Below are 21,649 nucleotides of genomic sequence, written 5' to 3'. Positions count from 1 at the left end.
TCATCTTATTTCTTTGATATATTATACACGATTTTAAACAACGGCGTAGAATCTGGGCGTTTATTCTTGTTGTTTTGCTACATATATTTAAGAGGATTGTTATTTTCTGAAAACAGTTCACTCTATATTCCTGATAAATCCAGAGATAAAGCAACACTAGAACAAATATTTGGCACCGGAAAACGAACTGAGCGTATAGGATTAAAATAGACATTCATTCATAAATTTTTTTAAACGAAACTTATAATTTCTTACACAGATATGTAGCTTTTTTTCTATGGCACTTTACTTTCACTCTTCTTACTTACTCCTTTCTTCTTAAGTTTTCACAGAAAACAAAGTCGCTTTCCGCCGTCTGTGTGTCTGTATGCATATCTTTAAAATTACGCAATAGATTTTGATGTGGTTTATTAAATAGATAGTACTTCTCGAAGGTTTTAGTAAGTATCTAATTTTTTACGTTTTATAAAACGCGGGCGACAAGGTAGTTTTACTTTAATTATATAAAAGCTTAATACGGTTATGCATACGACTTTACCAATTAATTAATATGTTAAGTAAGACTCCAGTCATGTGTATGACATATGTTACAGAGTATGTAGGTGACAGTGTAATTATGACGTCATTAAACACATGGTACGCGTTATCAACACTTGCACACGCTTTTGCATTTATGAAGTCTTTGAACTTATAAAATTATAATTTATTAATCTTTGCAACTCTCTATTTAGATATTGTATAGTATTAACTATTATAGCGAATGTATGGAATATGGATGGATGATGAATTTTAACGTTGACCATCATCATTGGCCTTTGTAAGTTTAGAGTGAGAGCGTGATTCCTGTTTTGTCTAGATATTTCCCTTAACCGATTACGGATACTCAATGTGAATATCATACTTATAATTTTTTGGACATTGGGCTGGCCTTAATAACGCCGTCATAATATTATTATGATCAATCAGAACTTTTCCAATAATATAGTATTTTATATTTAAGAAATGTGTCAAAGTCGAAAACTACAAAATTTACACCCTTCATGCATGCCGATAGGACAAGTGATAACTGCGTTAAAAACAACCGACTTCAAACTTACACTTGCAACATTTACAAATACAGACAAAAATGCTCATAAAATAAAAACTACTGGGCCTATCCGAATAAAATTTTTATGGGACTAATTCGACACCATCCCGCATCGAACAAAAAAAGAATCACGTAAATCGGTTCAGAAACCTCGGAGTAATCGGTGTACATTCATAAAAAAAAAATATACCGGCCGAATTGATAACCTCCTCCTTTTTTTTGAAGTCGGTTAAAAACAAACCAACATGCATACAAATCCATCAACACAACTTTACATCATCAGATAAGAATGTAGCTATACTTGCAAAATATGAAATATTTCAAGTGTACGCAAAAAATCTGGAATATTCCAAAAAGGTTAAGGAAAAATTTCACGGTCGCCAGGTTAGGTGAGAATTTCTCAAGAGCCAATATATCCAGTTACGTCTAGATCGCTTGACCCACATTGCCCGGCTGCGAACCGACGGCCCTTCAGCCTCTGGCGTCTTAAGAAGCACTCGAGAAAAGAAATGTAATTTACGTGTTTAAATTCGAATTCTAGAAATGTAAGATCTGCCCCCGTACCATGATGTCTTGGTACAGTTGCCTATAGAGTACCTAAGGAAGCATGGAAGGGATCGCTTTTTTACCAAATAAGTTAGTTACCTTTTGTGCGTAAATGTATTGTTGGAGTCCTTTTGTATTGATGAAAATAAAGTTTTGTCATTCAATCATTAATTCATATCTTAAGCAGTATTCTTTGCCGTGTGAAAAACATAACAGCGATGGGTTGTCTAGCGCCATCACTTACCCACACTGGACGTAATACTGCTATACGAGAACATGGTAATTCCCCTTGTAGGGCACTAGTTATTAGTTAAATGGAAAGACAGATAAATTAGGTCGGCTAAAGTTCCTAGTTGATTAAACAATTGTTGTCATTTAAGCTAGATTTAACGACCCGAATTGCATTTTGTAATAGGGAAATGGGATAAACTGTTTTAAAGAAGTTAAAAGAGATTGCAAAGAGATGGTGATACGACGATAATTTGGACGGAATGGAAAAATTTGGACACATTTTAAAAGCCAGCTTTAGTTATATTAATTAATAAATATCTGTACAAAGTAGACACACAAAACGAGCTCCAAATAAATAACAACATCGTTTCATTTATCACCACATTCCACTCAAGGGTAGTGAACTATTTTCTTCGTAGCTATAATATAGATAGACCCTATTAGAAGGACCAATAACCTAACACCACTAACTACATTGCAATCTTCACAATTACGATCGTTAAAGGAACTACAAAGCGTGCGCACTACGTTAGGCAATATCGCACAATTTCACCCTTCAATCGTGCCACAGCAAATAGATACTAACAGTAAAGAAACTACATACAAAATGGATAACTTATACAAGCATGCGTATCGACGAGACTCGTAAGAAGTCGTTGAGTGCCCTCTTCAGAGAGCAACAGATGCACTGCTGCCGTAATGTCACGTTATAGATTAACAAAGTATTGCTTCAATAGTGCGTAGGAAACTATTTAATCGAAAAGGCTTAGTTGCCTTACCGCTCGTATTCTATTTACTATGATCGAACCGCGTAGGCTGCGTGTGTATGTGCAACGTTGCCGTGCTCGCTCGTACGAAACGATGTATCGATAGCTATAATTATGTTAGCGTAGGTATTAATTGAAACGTTTACGAGATATGCGTGGAATCTTCAACGCGTTGAGGAAGACGATTTTCGGTGTGAAATTTTCGGTTGATTTATCTTTACGAATGAAATAAGTAGATTTTATTATAACGATTGGAAATAGTTTTCAAAATAATATATTATGTGAGAAAATTTATGGATTCAAATCAAATTAAATATTTTAATATATTTTTATGTATTTAAGCTGAATCAGGTTAGTAACCCAAGAACGACCGAATCAATTATAATACTTCTTTTGTTGCATTATTATCCGCCCGAACAACATAGTAAGTGTACAAACATTACTTCTAAATCATAAGATCTAAAAAAAAAGATGTAATGGTCACTGATCATTAATAAGAAGGTCTCCACATCTATATTCCTATACATAGACGATAATATCAGCGCACACATCCAAGCAGCACACATACCCACTGTTATATATAACTGCAGATCAAAGACAGCACAACAAATAAACACGGTGGTGTTCTATTTTACCCAAGGCTACGGTTTAGTGCGCTATCAAACCGAGTGAGGATTATTCCATTGAGTATAAACCTGAATACCTGACTTAATTACTCTTGTCTTATCGGATTCAAGTACTCAAATTGCACTTACTTTTTATGAACCCCACAAATAAAACATTCACTTCTCATATTGTAACATTCATTGGTGCAAAAAATTTATAAACATTGCAAAAAAAGTACCTAAAACATCGGACCAATATGTTCATTACTGAATAAATATCCAAATTAGCTTTATACGTATGCATATCATACATAACACAAACAATTTAAATCACTCATCAACATAACGAGAAGAACATTCCGTCCTAGATAAATAAATTATCCCCGAATGCCAACGAGACCATTTAAGTCGAACTGAAAATATAATCCTGGGGAATAACAAAGGGTATAAACACACCCGAAACAGAAGGCACAGAACTCAATATATCAATCGGTTAGCACACAATTTTCAGTCACATAATCTCACCACCCATCGCTCGTCGTCCAACTTAGCCGCCGTAAAAACAAATCTAAATTTACCGTTTCCTGTGCTGCCATCTTTTTGTCACACATCCAAAACCGTGCGTGTAACGCCCGCTTCCTTCTAGGATTTCATTCTAATCACGAATTTGTGTTATTATGTTACCAACTAGCAAGGAATTCGTATTAAAATATATTATTTTTAAGCTTCAAAATCTTTTCGAAAAGGAAAAGATGCAAAATTTTCAATGACGGGGGAATTTGACTAATCTGCATCAAAAGTACAATCCTACTTCTCTCAAAGCATACAAATCGCTGCAAACGAGGAGCACACAAGCGTCATTATTCTCAGCAAAGCCCGTAAAATCTGCATAATTAGCCCGAATAACTTGTCCGTTTATAAAGAGGAATCCCGACCTCACAAAGCGCATTCATGCTTTAAAACATCAACTAGATCAAACGCGTTTCAAGCTACAAACTGACGAACGAAAAGCCACAAGCGAAACACCACTATTCTGAACACAAAGCCGTCTTGATTACTACGTACAGTGTACAGTCAGCAACGGGTTCGTATTTCTTGTAAACAATGCATGTTTCACCTTGTTATGGATGACGTTATTGAAGTAAATAAACAACTAACTACAGAGCTAACTTATCAAACTGTACTTGCACTGTTCATGCAACTAATAGAATAGAACATAGTTTCAGCTCACATAAAAGTTACGTATTTTACGACCTTTATTACCTGCCTCGTAAGATATTTAGTATCTTATTACAATTTAGCTTGTTAATCAAAGAATAACTTTCTTTACTTATAAAAATAAGATTCACAAGGACTTGGACATCTCATGGTTGCTTACAACATTTAAATCACAATCGATCCTACCAATTGCCATATCCATATGCCATAATACCCAAGTGAATCTATCTAAAACAATACCCCAGCTGGTAACATCGCTGTACAAGCCGCCGTTTGTACGCGAAAGCACTCACAAATCGGTGAAAGTGTGATAGAATTCAGCGATGCTCCCGACCACGAGGCTATTATAGTAATTGGAGTGAGACGGAGTGCGCACAAACATGGTGCCTCTATTGCCTGAGGAGCCTATGTGCTTGAGCGTGTGATGTGTGAAAATGAAAGTGCCTTAGATAGATGTTAGTATGTAAAACATTTAAATATTGTACCTACTACCAACTCGAAAACTTTTTTATTCATGTAAACTTTTATAAGTATTTAGGAAAATACATATTCTAAGACTCGAAATGTCGCTTTTAGAGAAGAATCGCCAAGTAACTCGGTATTTACTCTTTCTAAAGATATTTATAATCATTAATCTCCCACTTCCAATATAAACGACTATTTGTTTTTAATAAACACTTGCTAATATAAGAGTTATGACAAAATTAAAAGACGAACAATATAAACGTGGTTACTACGTGTGAAAAAAAAGAAAGCATAATGTGGTTTCTGAGCTAGACACCACAGAACCAAAACAACCAAAGCGAAATAACAATTTTATCTAAAAAAAAAATCAATTTTATCTTTGCTTCTTATTTATACTGTGGTTTCTACATCTTCCTGGTTTGGAAAACTTCCAATACCAATTGATCAAGTGTAAATTACTTTCTTATCAGCGTATTTTAGAAGGCAATTGATTAGAATGTTCACACACAATAAACGCCCATTTGATAGTAAAGAAAGTTCAATTATAAGTACGTTAAAGTAACGAGGTTGGAAGAAGTGTAACACAAGCCTTTTTAATTGACTTTTATTTAAGAAACCGTTATGCTATAAATTTTGTGTGATCAAAATATTACGGTTTAAATAAAAACTTCATCGTAGCAACACTCATCTTAAATTATTATATTTCATCCCTATCTTAGTCGTCACTGTAATATTTCTATTCAGATAATAAAATTATAACAGTGCGTGACATTAGACATAACGAAAATAAAAATCGATCGATCTTTAGTAAAGCACCAGATGCGAAAACAAAATTATTCAGATTTTCTGAAAAAAATTCTACTATGTGTTTGTTCATTGTGGATTTTAATGTAGATTGTACCGAGGTATCGCTAGACTAGTCACTAGACATCTACCTTCAAACTAATTTAATTTCAAACATGAAATTCTCCAGGCAAAGTCGGGGACAATTCAGTTCATTCAAGATCGCTGACACAAGAAACTAAAATCTTAATCTTAATTAGAAATCTAAATTCTAAAACAGTGTTATACTCGAACCGAGACCGAGAGTACTGAATACACGCTGTATTTAAATTAAACTGTTAAAAATTTAACCTCTTGTTTCTTCCTTACATAACTTTTACATCGACTACAAATTATCTTACGTCTAGAAATAATTATTTATTATATTTTATCTAGTTGTAAGCTACATTATTGTCGCATTGCGGTGCCACGAACCGACCTGATGCACTTCTCGGCATTACAACTGGGTTAACGGGCGATTACCAATATTTTCAATTTTTCAAATATGGCTATCTTACATAACGTTCGCTTGGGGATAATAAAATGCAACGATATTACCGAGGCTTGATTTATCTATAGATTAGATTGTAGAGAACGGGTCAGATTTAAAGTAGATCGTGTCTTTCGATGTCATAATATTATTTATTAATAATATTAATATTTTTATTACCCCATTAGGATCTTTATACGTTTATAATCCAAATCATAAAGACGATTGAGGAAAGTCAGATTAATTAGCTAAGTGTCGCCATTGCCTCACGTTTCATTTTATCTTTCAATTGCTTTGTTCATAAAACACTTAATCCGTGATTTACTATCAATACCTATTATGCTGCCTCTTAAATTCCGTCTCTTTCACTCTCAAATTATTTGTCATGAGGATGAGTGCGAAAACATTCATACAAACAAACAAGTCCATTTATATAAAGGGGGTGAATCTTTACAAAGCACAATAACAAACTTAAATTTAGAAAATCTAGAAAATTACGACAGCCCAATACAAATTCGTCCTATCCAAAATATTTCCCAAAAATAGAAACATTGCAAACACTAATCTCGATAAGATACCAAAATCTCAACTCATGATTCAACCGAAGATGACGTGTTCCAGTAATCAGCCGTGATGCTGTGAATAATTTATAAATTAGTGTTTTCAGCTGAGACGCACAAAACAATAGGCTTTGTACTGAGATTGTTTCGTACGGACGGTTGCTAGTGGCAACGAATCGTACTAAATGATGTTTTAAACTGCGTGACTGCTTTTAATACTATATCTTAATTTCTGAAACACTTTTTATGAACTACACAGATAAAAAATTGCGTAAAATGTACTTCAACTTTGAAACTACATAATAAGTTTTATTAATTAGAAGATTCGTATAAATAAACAATTATCATGTAGGTAGCTACAATTCTTTGTCCCCGTATTATTTAAAAGTACCCGCAATCAGAAACAGGCAGATAATATCAATGATTTATGATGTAAAATTGTAAACAATGTGAAATACCACAAACGGATTTCCACAATTTGCTTGCAAATTGCATTATAGGACGCCAGAACTCGCGTGAGGATGTTCGAGCACCGTAAACGTAATCATTTCGCAACTAATTATAATTACAATTTGCAAGTCCTGTATGCTTAAATTATATCCTACACTAGGTTCTTGTTAGTGGGTGTTATTAGAATTTAAATATTCATATTAAATAGTTAGATAAACCAACGCAAATATGATTTTAAAGTATAATGAGTAAATAATATCCAAAAATTATGAACATATAAAATTGTAGATTTAATGTTAAATCGTATTAAATGGCAAACCTGTTTCCATATTCCTCACAAATAATAAATTAACTTAGGTCATGCAAGAAGAGCACACGCTAGAACATAAGATTTAGATAACAAAGCGAATTTCACAGACTGCTGCACAAACACTACAAAAGCCTTTAAATTTCATACTCAACTTCATATTATAAAATAACTATGTGAAAATATATCAAACCATCCACAATGAACAAGGAAACAAGAGAGCTGATATAAGACGTTGGTAAAAACAAATACCAGTCACAACACGAAGAGACAATACAAGTATGCATAATCGATACTAAAAACTAAACAGTGAAGTAATTTATCGAGTAATTCAATTTTGTCGACAACACCGATGACTGAAGTATGTTATGTATAACAGTGTTACGCAAATTGGAATAGACATAAAACAAGATGGGTGCTACGTTTCAATAAATATATGGTAATATGAGAATAATAATTCAGTACAAAAATGTAACGCATACTCATCTAAATACTGACAATATCAGTCATTAATTTATGTTAAAGAAAACCAACGCATTACAACACAATAGATTTCAAAGTAATCACTACGTTGTATAATACAAAGTCACTTTCTCCGTCCCTATGTCCCTATGTATGCTTAAATTTTCAAAACTACGCCACGGATTTTGATCATCTTTCATCTTTCTCCAGGAAGGTGTTCATTTATTAGGTTTTAGACGATGCGGGCGAAGCCAAAGCTAGTTAGCAATAAGACAGTCGAAAACAGAATTCTGAAATCGTACTAAACGTTCTACGAACACAACATATTGTTATCATTAAACACTCGATTATTATAGCAGATACAATAGCAGAGCTGTGCAAAATGAACGGTACCACAGACAACTTTTGCTGGGAGCAATTAACAGAGATACAGTTCGGAAAGAAAGTGAGAGTGCTGAGTGATGCAGGCACGAATTCTCACGGGCTTGTACCCTGTGGTGTGTTGGAAATAATTCAGTTGTCAGTTGTTGAATAATGAATATCTCGTCTATTGTTTTGGGAACTATGAATCAATCAGCGTCTCTCCTTGTTGTTTGACAATACGTTTCATAGATTAAACCGTCTATATTATGTAATGAATAATAAATGAATCACTAAATATTACCAACTAGCTGTGCCTCGCAGTTTTACCCGCATTGCTCCGCTCCTATTGGTCTTAGCGTGATATATAGTCTTTCTACTGCCTTCCCCGATAAATGGGCCGCATACACCGAAAGAACACCGAAAGAACTTTTCAAATCGGACCAGCAGTTCCTGAGATTAGCGCGTTCTAACAAAAAAAACTCTTCAGCTTTATAATATGAGTATAGATTTATCATAAAATTTACGTACAACATCACAGTTTACGCAATATTTAAACAACGCGCTATAGCCTTCAATACATCGCGACCGCAGTTCCTCCAGATCCGTCTAGGAAGCCCTGCGCAATTTCCTCCAGGTCAAGTACTTATGGTGTCAACATCAATCATAATCCAAGTGAAGCCGAAGGTGTGGGAAGTGGCGGCCTGAATTTCAGTAGAACGGTGCAAAGTAAAACGACAGCGCTGGATCGATTGTCTAGAGAACGATTAGTGCTTATTTAATTAGGCGTAAAGTGTACCTAATTTTTAGTTTTAATAAAAAGTTAAGTTTTAAGTTATTAGTTATGAGTAAACTACAACTGCAACGGTACCTACTACGTTTGAATAATATTTTCAAGGATGGAACATTTTCTTCATCTTATGTTACGGTTCTACGACAGCGACCGTTTTAATTTTTTGAAGTAAAACGTCTTTAAGAGTAAAATTTCAAGGTCGCGTCATGGCAGTACCGTTACGTCATTTAGTAAGGCGACGATTTTGGTATCTTTAAGTCTTGCCAAAGAAGTTTCACTTCTGACACGTGTGCTCGACACACGCTCTTTTTTTCATATTGAAGAACACTACTAGTAGTGTGCTTAACACACTTATGTGTTAACTGGGTTAGAATATAAAACACATAACATTCACGTTATAAGCACCATCATTCTCTTATAGCACAATATGATTTGCATACAGTACTCTGTAACTATGTCTTAACTCTTAACTCTGATTATTATCAACACATGTAACAATAATTGAGTTTGTGAAGTAACAAAAATTCTGTTATACTAATATTACGAAGATGAAGTGTTTGTTGCTATCTCAGAAACCACGGGTCCGGTTTTTAGATAGGGAGGCGAAAAGGGGAATTTTCTGCAATACTCGAGCGTGGCAGTTTAAGATATGAGAGATACCTTAGACCTAATAGAACAACCTTGTTAACTATTTAGCTCTTTAAGTAGTGACGCGCGCCCAGGATAGACGATCAGATTAGTAAAAAAAAATTGATAGTCTGAAATACTCGAGCGCGTCAGATTAAGATATTGGGGGTTGATTTTAGTGTTTTAAGACTAAATTTAACTAATCTGACGATAAGTCCTTGACGCCGCCAAGTTATAGGGTCGCGAACTTGTAAAAAAAAACGTTAATCCGGCATTCTCGAGCGCGATTGTTTTTATTTTTATTTTGAAGAATATAATCTAAAACTTACTAAAAATACAAAATCTGCCGGTTTCCGCGTGACCGGAAGTCTGGAGGAGCCATTTCGTCTTCCGAAAAACGCGTTGCAGTATATAAGTCGCGAACGATACATTTTACAAAAAAAAAGTTTGAATAAACAAAAAAGGTAATTTTATTTTACACAAAAAAGGTCTCTTTACATTTTTGTCCAAAGGTAAAACTTTTTGACTTGAAGCATCATAAAAACTCAAACTCCCGGTTTTTTGAGTATATCTCGAAAACTGAGGGTGTTAAGAAAAATTGATATGAAATAACGATGATTAAAAAAAAGAAACTCTCAAACCTTTTTCGGTCAGATTAAGAGAACCCACCAACATTTTTGTCAGATTAAGAAAATATGCTTTCAGGAGACCGAGATAAACCTCCCCTATGAAAATCTGACGCGCTCGAGTATTTCAAAAGGACTTTTTTTTTCTGCATTTTTAAAAATTCATCGTAACTTATCGTCACGCCGAAATCGTCAGTTTTTTTAAGGGGAGCTTCCTTGGGGCCTACTTAACACCCCTTCCGAAAATCTGACGCGCTCGAGTAAATTTTTTTTTTGTGCATTTTTGACGAATTAATATGCCTAGCCCCACCACGCAAACCGGCAGATTAGTATACCGTTGTTATCAGAGGCACTCGGGCATACGTAGTATGAATATCTGACGCGCTCGAGAATGCCCAAGTAACTATTTTTTTTTACATTTTTGAAAATCCCTACACGCCAAACCCACCGCTAAAATGGTTTTTACCATAGAAGCTTTTCTTTTCGAAATTATTTTATCTATCGATTTTGATAAGTCTCGACGGCGCCGTTTAATTACGCTATTTAGCTACCTCGCCTCCCTATCTATTTGAAAGATTATTCACTGTTAGATAGCCCATTTATCGAGGAAGGTGCTATATTATATCATCACGATCAGACCAATAGGAGCGTAGCAGTTCGGTCAGAACCGCGAGGCGCAGCTAGTTTCATATAATATAATCGTTTAGTGTTTACATTATCATTTGAATGACGGGAAATTGAACTGAAACTATAAATACATTGCGGATATGAAACCGAATAAATAACGAGACGACTCGTTAACGTATTCCACCACGCACTTTGTTCTGGGAAATTATTCACTGAAATGGAAAAACTTAGCACGGTAATATGAATTTCTAGGTGGAGCTTAGTCAAACTCAAACTAAAACATTTATTTATTCAATTAGACTTCTAATAAAAGCACTTTTGAATCGTCATAACATTTTTTAACATTTGCCACCGATTCGGAGAGCAGTATCTATGGAGAAGAACCGACAAGAAACTTCATAGTCTCAAACAACAACTAAGTGTTACAAGGAAATGAACGGCGATATTTTATTTAATAACTACAAGCTTATAACACTAGCTCCCACTTCCTATTCAGTAAGCTGCTTTACAATTTCATCTAGACTCATAATTTTAGCAACATATTAATCATGAAGTAGGTAGTAGGAGGCTGTTCTCTAATGCAGACTGTGCTTTACTATTACGCAACTCATCTTGCTTAGAATTAACGTTGTTGCATATTTTTATGAAATTAACTACAATGTTAAAAGAAAGTATAAGTATGGATCATAAGATATAAATTAATGTGTAAAATATCGAGATATTGCACCTTCAAATAGCGCAATGAATCAAGTATGAACATTTATAGCAATAAAGTTTGCATGCAATAAGTACATTAATTCGTATTCAGCAATGAAATTAAAAATAATATATCGAAAATAGGAGATATTTAATTCAATAGTTCAATGTTTATAGTCGATAATAATAAAAATGATGATGCAAAAAATGTACAAAACAATGGCATGATTCCTAATACAGTTTATACGTACAAAAAATATTACAGGTGGGGGCTTATAAGTAAAAATGTTAATAAGTATTCAAAGCACATACACCAATAATTCCGACCACGTTTCGTTACCGAATACGGAGCCAAGGCCTTCAATAGCGCATACTAATTACTGGCGTAGGACGGGGCCAGCTATCGAGAATCGAGCTGTGATAAAAATCTGCAGATTGCAAATGCTTTGGCTTCTGAGCAATAATGCCTATGTAAGTAGGAGTAAAAAGGTATAGAAGGCATATCGATTGATTTCAAGCGCGCTTTTCAATGGTTGCCGTACGACGAACCCAACTTTTGAAAGCTGTGGAGATCTGATGATCTGCTTCGTGAAAATCTGAACGATGAAGATAATTGAGGCTTAGTAATTAAGTAAATATTTATATTTTCATCCATGGGTCGATCCATGTTTAAAAAATTAAAAAAGTTCGTCGTTTTTGTGATCGAAATTGTTTCAAACAGAGGCAAGACATTGTAAAAGTCGTTGTTAAATTTAACTAAAATGAATCAACTGAAAATTCGCGTACTTTTGCGAACTGAATAAACTTATATCCGAGCTAGAATTTCAATCCCTACATACACACGCTAGATAAAGTGCCTAAAGCAAGTCTCAGTATTTGTCCATAAATTATCGGATAAGACGCAAGTCGTATATAAAGAGGACGCAGGCCAAAGCTGGTTTATAGGAATGCTAGCAAAGTGTGGGCGAAAGCAGCGTATTGCAGCATCGCACTTAATGGCTGTAATACTGGGCAATAGAATTAAATTACAGTTCATTTGTCCGCTTTATTGGTTACATAGTTTCTGGGAGATTAAACTTGGAATCGCCTTATTGCTGCAATCAGGCTGGTAAGGTTGGAAACATTCAAGGAAATAAAGGTGAACAATACAGAATAATTTAGCTTCAGGAACTATAAAGTGAAGTGATATAATATACGCTTTTACCCATCTCAATTGTAATAAATAGAAAAGCACATTAAAAACGTAATAACATCGAGAATTATGAGACGCAAACAATAAGGCACAATTCTTTCCGGTGAATCAATCTAATCGAGAGAAAGGCAAGTAATTACATTCAGAGGCTTATCGAAATAATCATCGAGACATCGCAAAACAACACAAAAGTCATTAGATTCCAGCCAAAACAGAAAAAAACACGAATTTAAATTTGTTAGCTTTTGAAATGAGATACAGCTTTCTAATTAAAGTTTCGTAAAAATCTATTTGAAATATGTATGTACATTGTACAATGTACGTACACACTTTATTCATTTCCAAACCCAATTATAACTTTTAATTATTGCATTACCTTTCTCTACGATTTATTTAGACAAATACTGAGTCACCAAGGTTATAATGACCGTCTAATATGTCATTCAATATTCTTCCCTGCATAACCCCCAAACACAGTCCATTCTTGCGATCCCGGTGCCATAGGCCGAATCCTATATTTTATGCATTGCCAATTAGACATTATGCACTAACCTGATCGACCCACCTAATCTTGCTATTCCCGAAATAAATTTCGGCAAGCACACAGTACGCCGAGTCCTATATGTATAAATGCGCATTCCCAATAAGCGATTATACGCCAACCTGGTTCACCATACTCTTGTTACATAAGACCCTATATTTATTAATGCGCATTCCCAATAAGCGATTATACGCCAACCTGACCGACCGGTATCGCCCAATGCACTGACTCACTTGGCTGACGTCTTACACTTATGAGTGCATTATTACTTTCTTTAGTGTTTGGTGAAGATGATAATAGTCGACTTCGATGCTTTATGTTTAGTAATGACGTTAATGAGGTATTCCAATGGGTTTGTGATTTGTATTGTGATAACACATATCACTGATATCCTCAAGTGCTATATTAAATAAACGACAAACTTCTCAGGAATTTAATGAAAAAAATGCATGCAAAAGACGCAGTATACGATTAGTTTTCTGAACTGATTAGACATAATGTATGATCATCATCAGATTAAATATGCACCTAAAATCCAATAACAAGTTTTTGTACACTTAATCGTTTTTGGTTCGGTTATGTAACACGAAATAATAAAATTACTGCTTTATGTTTAATTACGACTTGATACTATATACATTTTTGAAGACCAGAAAAGGATATTAACATGGCTGTCTGACTTTTCTTTGAAATACGCTTGGTAAATAATATTATAATGAATAGCCGGAAGCCTACAATATAAGGTGACGCACACGCATTGTAACGACACCAAATTGTCATTCTTGTAGATATTATAATCTACACTAATATTATAAAGAGGAAACCTTTGTTTGTTTGATTGTAATGAATCATAAACTACTGGACCGATTTTAAAAATTCTTTCACCATTAGAAAGCTACATTATCCACGAGTAATATAGGCTATATAATATCACGCTAAGACCAACAGGAGCGGAGCCACCCGACTGAAAACGCGCGGCACAGCTAGTTGTTCATAAATTGAAGCGACTGCACATTGAATAATCAAGATAGTTAATATTTACTGCGATACATATAAAGCACAGCTGTAGTGCTTTCTTAGTCATGTATATCAAGTTCTATGTAATAAATTCTAACATGGACATTGAGAGGATCCGTAATTTCGCTCATATTTATTTATGGTAGCTATGAATATTTTAGACTTTTATGTTTGTCTATAAATACACGAGCACGCCTCATAACGTGCACATAAATCCGACTAAATTAATAAAAACTGTATATTCACACTTACACTTATCGTTAAATCATAAGAAATATTACCGCTATAAAAGTTCTTACTGCTGAAAAATTACAACTAAATCTTAATAATATTTCCTCGTTCATCCTTTTATAGAATGACACGACTTAAAAATTATTATCTCTTTGTTGAAAGTTCTCATAAATAGGTTAATTTTCGTACAAATCGAATATCCTTTCACTAATTCATAACCAACACAAGGCTTAATCAAATTATAATGGATTGGCTTCATCAAAACCGTTATATGACTAAGAAGCAGCACTCATATGCATCTTATGTGAGTCATGCGCAGGCGCAGGTGAACGCATTTAGTTTTTGACGCGTAGGTATCTATTAATTACTTTCGCCTTTATTCTATTGTGTATGTGGGTTCGTTATTTAATCATGACCTAAATTCTGTAGAATCTCTTCGTATTATATGTACTTATAAATGTTGTCTCAAATCTGGGATGAAACAACCTATGAAAGTAACAAATGTTCAATCAAATGTTTTCGTTTGTCATTTTATTTATTCTTATACCTTTGCTTATTGAAAATATCTTACAACTTATCAAACATAATAAGTAATAACACTTAATATGCAATATTTAGCGATAAAATACAAAACGGAAATACTAAAGTTCACTTAGTGCCAGCGAACTGATCATTACATATTATTTAAAAGCAAAACATATCTTCCGTAAACAAAGAAACACTATTACCATATGTTTGACCCAATTGTGAGCAAAATTAGAAATATACACACTGACGTAATACGTCATCTTTCATAGTAATAGTTATAATTAGTCTGCCCCCGGTAGGCTCATAAAGAGGCCAAAACATTGTAATATTATTGTTTTTGTTGAGTGACGCCAAAAAGTAGATTTTATGTTTATTTTAGAAGTGTAATTACCTACCACAAACCAGGTTTATAAATTATATTTGAAGAAAAGAAATTAAGATATATACTGAATTGCCGATAGCAATAAAAACCCGTATTCGTTACTCAAATAATGCGTTTCTGGAATGAAAATCAGAAAAATATTGGATGCTAACATCAATAAATAGGTATTAGAAGACAACGAAGAAAACTAGTTTAATAAATGTCCCTCAGTAAAGTTTCGATATTGCAAACGAAGTCTATTGTGATTCGCGAATATCTGTTTACTTTCGAAGCCATTGAAAATACAGTTTCTTAAGAAAATAATTTTCATACTGAAATTAGAAAACTGCCAGTCTGCGGGATGCGTTTATTGTTAACTGAAATATTTAATTTGTCAGCAATTAAGGGTTGCAAAGTTCTAGTTCCACTCCCCGACGGAGGATTATAATTAGTCTGGCAAAACGCAGTCAAAAGCCAGACGAAACTTCAATTAATAATCAGTAGTTGCCTCTGCAAATTTTTGAACATTTACCGAAAAGTTTGGTTGCCATTAGCAACCGAGCATTCGAAGTAGGTATGCACGGTCGCGGGCATACGCGCGAATTTCTATACACGGTACGGCAAAGTGCATCTTCTAGCCACGGTATGTCGTCTTGCGCTACTCATACAAAATGATAATAATTTCATAACACACCACATGTCAAGCGGGTGTCATTGACAGGGCGAGTGAGTCAGCCGACAGAATACACATCGGTAAGCGGGTCACTGTAATAATTAACTGTTGCTCTAGCATTCTTTTACAAATTGAAATGTAATGTCTCTGTAAATATGGTTTTGACTTTGAATTTTATATACGTTATGTGGAAATTAATTCGAACATAAATCGAATCGAATTTCGAACATAATCGTTCTTGTATTAGTTGTGTGATAGTGTCTCCAAAATAACTACGTACAGAATTTTCTTTATTACTGCCGTGGTCGTAAAATAGTATCTAACTAGCAGCAGTACAGTTTTCTTTCGAGGTCGAGACGTGGTTCTGAACTCTAATCACTTATTAACTAAAGTTCAGTAACTTAGGCTAAACAACTGTTTGCGTGATGACTGACACATCACTTACAGAACCTTCTAACATATCCGTTTATTTTAGTTTACTAAACTATCCTTTATTTAGCTAATTGACGCGACTTTCAAGTCTCCATTAGATTGGCAACAGCTAAAACGAATCTCGTATTACTATGACCTCTTTACTAGCGCCAGTTTATTCTAGTCGGTGAGTCACTAGCGTGGTGCAAACGATCCTGCACAATTAATAATTTCAAATAAGAATACAAATAAGTAGAAAGCAATTCATAAAATACAAATTTCAAATTTAATAATTACAAAAAAATATTACAAGAAGAGACATTACCTACCTACCTATACTTACTTATCTATAAGCTCAATTAGGAATAACAATAAACTGTTTACCTATTCGTAGAAAGTCGCGGTCAAAACAAAGCGTCATCTATATTCTACAATCAAGAGCATTGTTTTCTAAACTATCATGATCACAATCTAGTGGCATGTTCATCAAATAACATGAACATAATTGTGTAAGATGCAAATACCATCGTCGCATGAATGTATAATGGCTTTCACCGACTATAACACGATCTATTACCATAATCCTAATGAATGCAGATATTGCAATGCAAGACTGTTTTATAAAGAGATTGGGTTAAACTACTGAACTGATTTTAGTCAACAGGTTTTTATTAGCTTCATTTGTATGTTTGTATGTAACTGACATGTTTGTTTAAGGGCCGATTTTTCAATCCTTGGTTAAAGTATTACACGAACATTTTAAAATGCCACCTGTGAACTGTCAAATACGGACAATTACAATACATTTTTGAAATGGTAGTTTACGTTATTCGATGAATAAGTTTTAACCAAGGATTGAAAAATCAGCCCTAAACGGGACATATTTAATTCAAACCCTGTACACTTGTCTAGGATCAGTGACAATACAATCATTTCATGTGTTCCAGCGAGTATAGTTTTTTAAACTATGTTAATAATTATATTATGTCTACGTGGTCTACATAAATAGCTCACATGACCACATCTTTGCGGTTTTCAACGAATACCTACAGATAAATACGTCAAACTGCTGTCAAACTTAATTATGCAGTTAGGGATTGGACGTGTTTGGTGCACTTATTGCACTTAATACAATCTATACTTCTGTACTAATATTTTCCTACTAAGATTTCGTATTACTGAGTTAGTAACGTTGTACAGGGTAATCTCTTGACCAACTGAACCGATTTAAAAAAAATTATTTTAGCAATCAAAAGCCACGTTATCGGTGAATGTTCATTATCCCAATTTATGTTTCAATCCAGATGAAGTGGGGATGAGCGACTGGTAGTCTAACTGGGAAAATGTTTAATTTTCTTATCATTCCTGTCATATTCTGTCTACAACATTGTTAAACCAAATAATAACTTGTTATTTGTAATTCGGGGCAACCATAATTTTATTGGCAAGTCGGTGGTAATTAATTTATGTTTCAGTATTAATTACACCACAACCGCATGGAAATTACCTCATAATCGGAGTACTTGTTAAAAATATTCGTAAGCATGATAACAAAATATTTCGGTATAAAAAGAGTCAAGTATACTTACCCAATCATATTATTGTATGGAAAGTGAAAATAATTTAATTCACATTTTCAAGACTGCCTTGTTCAATAGGTACATACTGTTCGCAAACAATAAAGTGAAGCCATACGCAATCACAACTAGTCTTTATTTATTTACACACCTTATACTTATATATCTCTCACCTACATCGTCTGCACCATGAAAAACATTTTCATACATCGTTAACTAACCCACCCATTAATATTACGTAAATTCTAAACGCAACGTAAAGCTGCATCCACACACGCAATAAATCGTGTAGACGCATGACATGCCGTATGCATGTGCGGGCATCTACATTTATCTATATCTGTACTTATAATTATAATAACATCGTAGGAAAGTCAAAACTGTACATTGAATATTTTTCTAAAAGGATGCTTGGCGCGTGATCTACAATCGACACTGAAGCCAAAAATATAGTTTTTAGAATTTTTGTCTGTTTGACTGTAGGTATGTCCGGGCTAGTCTCAAAAATTACTGTATAGATTTCGTTCAAATTCTGTAGAGAGGTAGCTTGGGATCTGAGTCCTTCACATTGGGTACTATGCGGGTTTTTCTTTGATTACGCGGGAGAAGCCGCTGGCGGAAGGCTAGTCTAATTATAACGTTCACGCTCTCACCTCGGTCGTTACTCCAGTCACAGTGTACGTATGTATATTTCGGTACCTAGGTCAAGAACGTTTGTACTATCACCGTTTTATTGGATTGTGGAGAATAGTTGGTCTAATTAACCTAAGAATACCGAGTAACATGTATGATTTAAGCTATTATAAGTTCTGTATCATATAGCATGCAGAGGCGGCTCGTGACAAAATTGTATTGCCGGACGTCGGAGTGGGGAGCGTGAGGTTTTTTCGTTACGGAATTTCCCGATTCGGTCCCCGCGCTCAAGACCCACGATAGAAGCTATGCAATAGCTTAAAAAAACAATAGCATAACTTCTCCCCTATTGTCTCAAGATACACACATTAATTCTCAAAAAAAAACCCGAGACACATTTCGTAATACCATCATCCACATACGTCTAAATTCTAAAACAACGAATAACGAAACACATGTTCCTTCTGTTCGTCACTTCCGTAAACTATGACGTCACACCCGCATTATCCTACTGTTCCCCACAAACAAATTAACCGAGGAACGCCCGGTGCGTGAGTTGAGACCTTTTGAATCTAATCTCACCTGCGCTGTACTGCAAGTATTATGTTATCGTTCAATAAAACGTTTACAATTTCTATTTTATATAGTGATAAAATGTGTGGTCGTCAAATTACCATTATAATCTAGGCTATGGGCTATATAATATCAGCACGCTAAGACCAATAGGAGCGGAGCACTGCGGGTAAAACCGCGGGGCACAGCTATTCAGTATTATGTGGTATGGGTAAAGAAATCAAAGTTGTTTGAAGAAGGGGGGTATCGGAAATATAGTTTTACTATATTTTTACTTTGGGATTGCTGACACTAAAATTTTAATTGATAATAATTGACAAAATTGTGAAACTTAATGATACATTATTTTACATGCATGCATCGTTAACGATAATTTAATAAATGGTTTAAATTTGCATGCCACCCCATCTGGAGAGCACTGTCACGATTCAATTATATTTTTAATTTTAAAAGCAACACTAAATAATTATTACAAGCAGTCCACCGCCAAGTCATTCTGTCAGTCTGTTCGCGATTAACTCAAAAACAGCTGCACCGATTTTCACTCACTTTTCAGTTTTTCATCGATAGCGTACTTTTAAGGAAGGTCTAAGAATATGATTAGAGACAGTATTAGTCTTAGACGAAGCCGAGGGCGGAAATCTTGTGTACCTATACTAACATTTTTATATTCTGCAATAAAAATGCAATTTATTGATAGGAAACAAATATAAAAAAATCTTTCAATTTATTTCTGTTATCGCTTAATTAGTTCTCCTTTTAACATTTCAATGCAATTTACCAACAAAATGCATATTAACTTTTATATTTTGCGAGGTTTATTATTTACTCTAATTTTTATGTATAGAAATAGTATTTTCAGTGACCATTCCGTCTACCAAGCCCTTTTTTGTTCACCACAAAGTGTGCCTGCACGACATATTAATTAGTATGTCAATTCATTACCGCAATAGGAGTACATATTATTATCGAGTTAACTATAAATAAGTTGCTAATATTCACAAGTATACACTACAGTGTGCAATTCAAATTTGTTACTTGCATTTTCGATTACATTAATGTCATACCATTGGTAATTGCACTGCTGGTTTCTGCTAAGGCTGTATTTATTCGCAATGTTTATTTCCATAGAAAGTCGGAATAATCATAACTGTACCAACGCAACCGCTAGACAAAAGGCACCGGTGCCTGAAACCAAAGTACCCACAACAACGTTTCAACAACGTTTAGTACTCCATGGTCCAATCAAGCGAGACGACTTGTTCACGACACTGGCACTTCTTAACAACACATGACCGTGGTCAATAGTCACTGCATTATTAAAAAAAAAATATTAAAAAACAAAATTCGCGATCGCGTTCGAAATTTAAATTTGAATAGAGAACGGCGGTCGATACGCGCGCAATGACCGCGTGCCGCGAGACCGACTGACGCTCAGTCGCGTACGCACGCTGCGTGCGAGCACTCAATTATACAGGGGGATATTGTTTCACGGTGTCAGTTTATCAAAGCGACTCGCTCGTTTAGTGCACTTGTATTATGTTCTCAAGGAAATAATATTATGATATGAATATTGTTTAATTAGCACTTCACTACTCTAGTGGCTGATATTATAATTTACTGGCGCTATTCGCTGTTCACTGTCAATTATCATTTAACTTTTACTATCGTTGCGTAGTAAAAAATGAATATGTTTACTTTGAATATGTTTTGCAAACACACACTTATTATTGACCACAACTTTTATTATTTCCAGTTAAATTCATTATTGTATGATTAATTGTAATGCCTTGTAAAATCAATACAAGAAACCAAAACATCACAAAGAACTTTCATTTCATATTCAGACAAAGGAAAATGCAAAGAGAATTATATTCAAATGTGTCATATGTTATCTTATAGGTAACAAATGGGATTTATTTTTGTAAACATACCTACCATATTATACCATACAATTTGAAGTTGTGTGTACTACGTAGCTACTCCGTGATTGATTTTTGTTATAAATTTAATACTTTTTACTACATTTACTGTGAACTGAATGTGATTACATAATTATAGATATATATAACATTTTCATCAAATTTTACTAAAGGTATCTTTCATCAACTACGTAATTCAATAGTTTTACGTGTGAATTGTTATATTTTTCAGCAACCTGTATTTTATCGCT

The 21,649-nt window shown here is 34.3% G+C and overlaps 1 protein-coding gene across 1 annotated transcript in view; it reads right to left on the bottom strand.

Moving 5' to 3' along the window:
- LOC123695124 (adenomatous polyposis coli protein-like) overlaps positions 1–20,887 on the bottom strand; it is a 40,008-nt gene extending 19,121 nt beyond the window's left edge. The window contains 1 exon segment of the mRNA XM_045640856.1: positions 20,544–20,887. The gene's annotated coding sequence lies outside the window, so the exon portion shown is untranslated.
- Between the last annotated feature and the right edge of the window lie 762 nt (positions 20,888–21,649).

The sequence above is a fragment of the Colias croceus genome, chromosome 10 (genome assembly GCF_905220415.1).
Source record: "Colias croceus chromosome 10, ilColCroc2.1".
In the NCBI taxonomy this organism is placed as follows: domain Eukaryota; kingdom Metazoa; phylum Arthropoda; class Insecta; order Lepidoptera; family Pieridae; genus Colias; species Colias croceus.
This window is presented reverse-complemented; position numbering and strand designations above follow the sequence as displayed.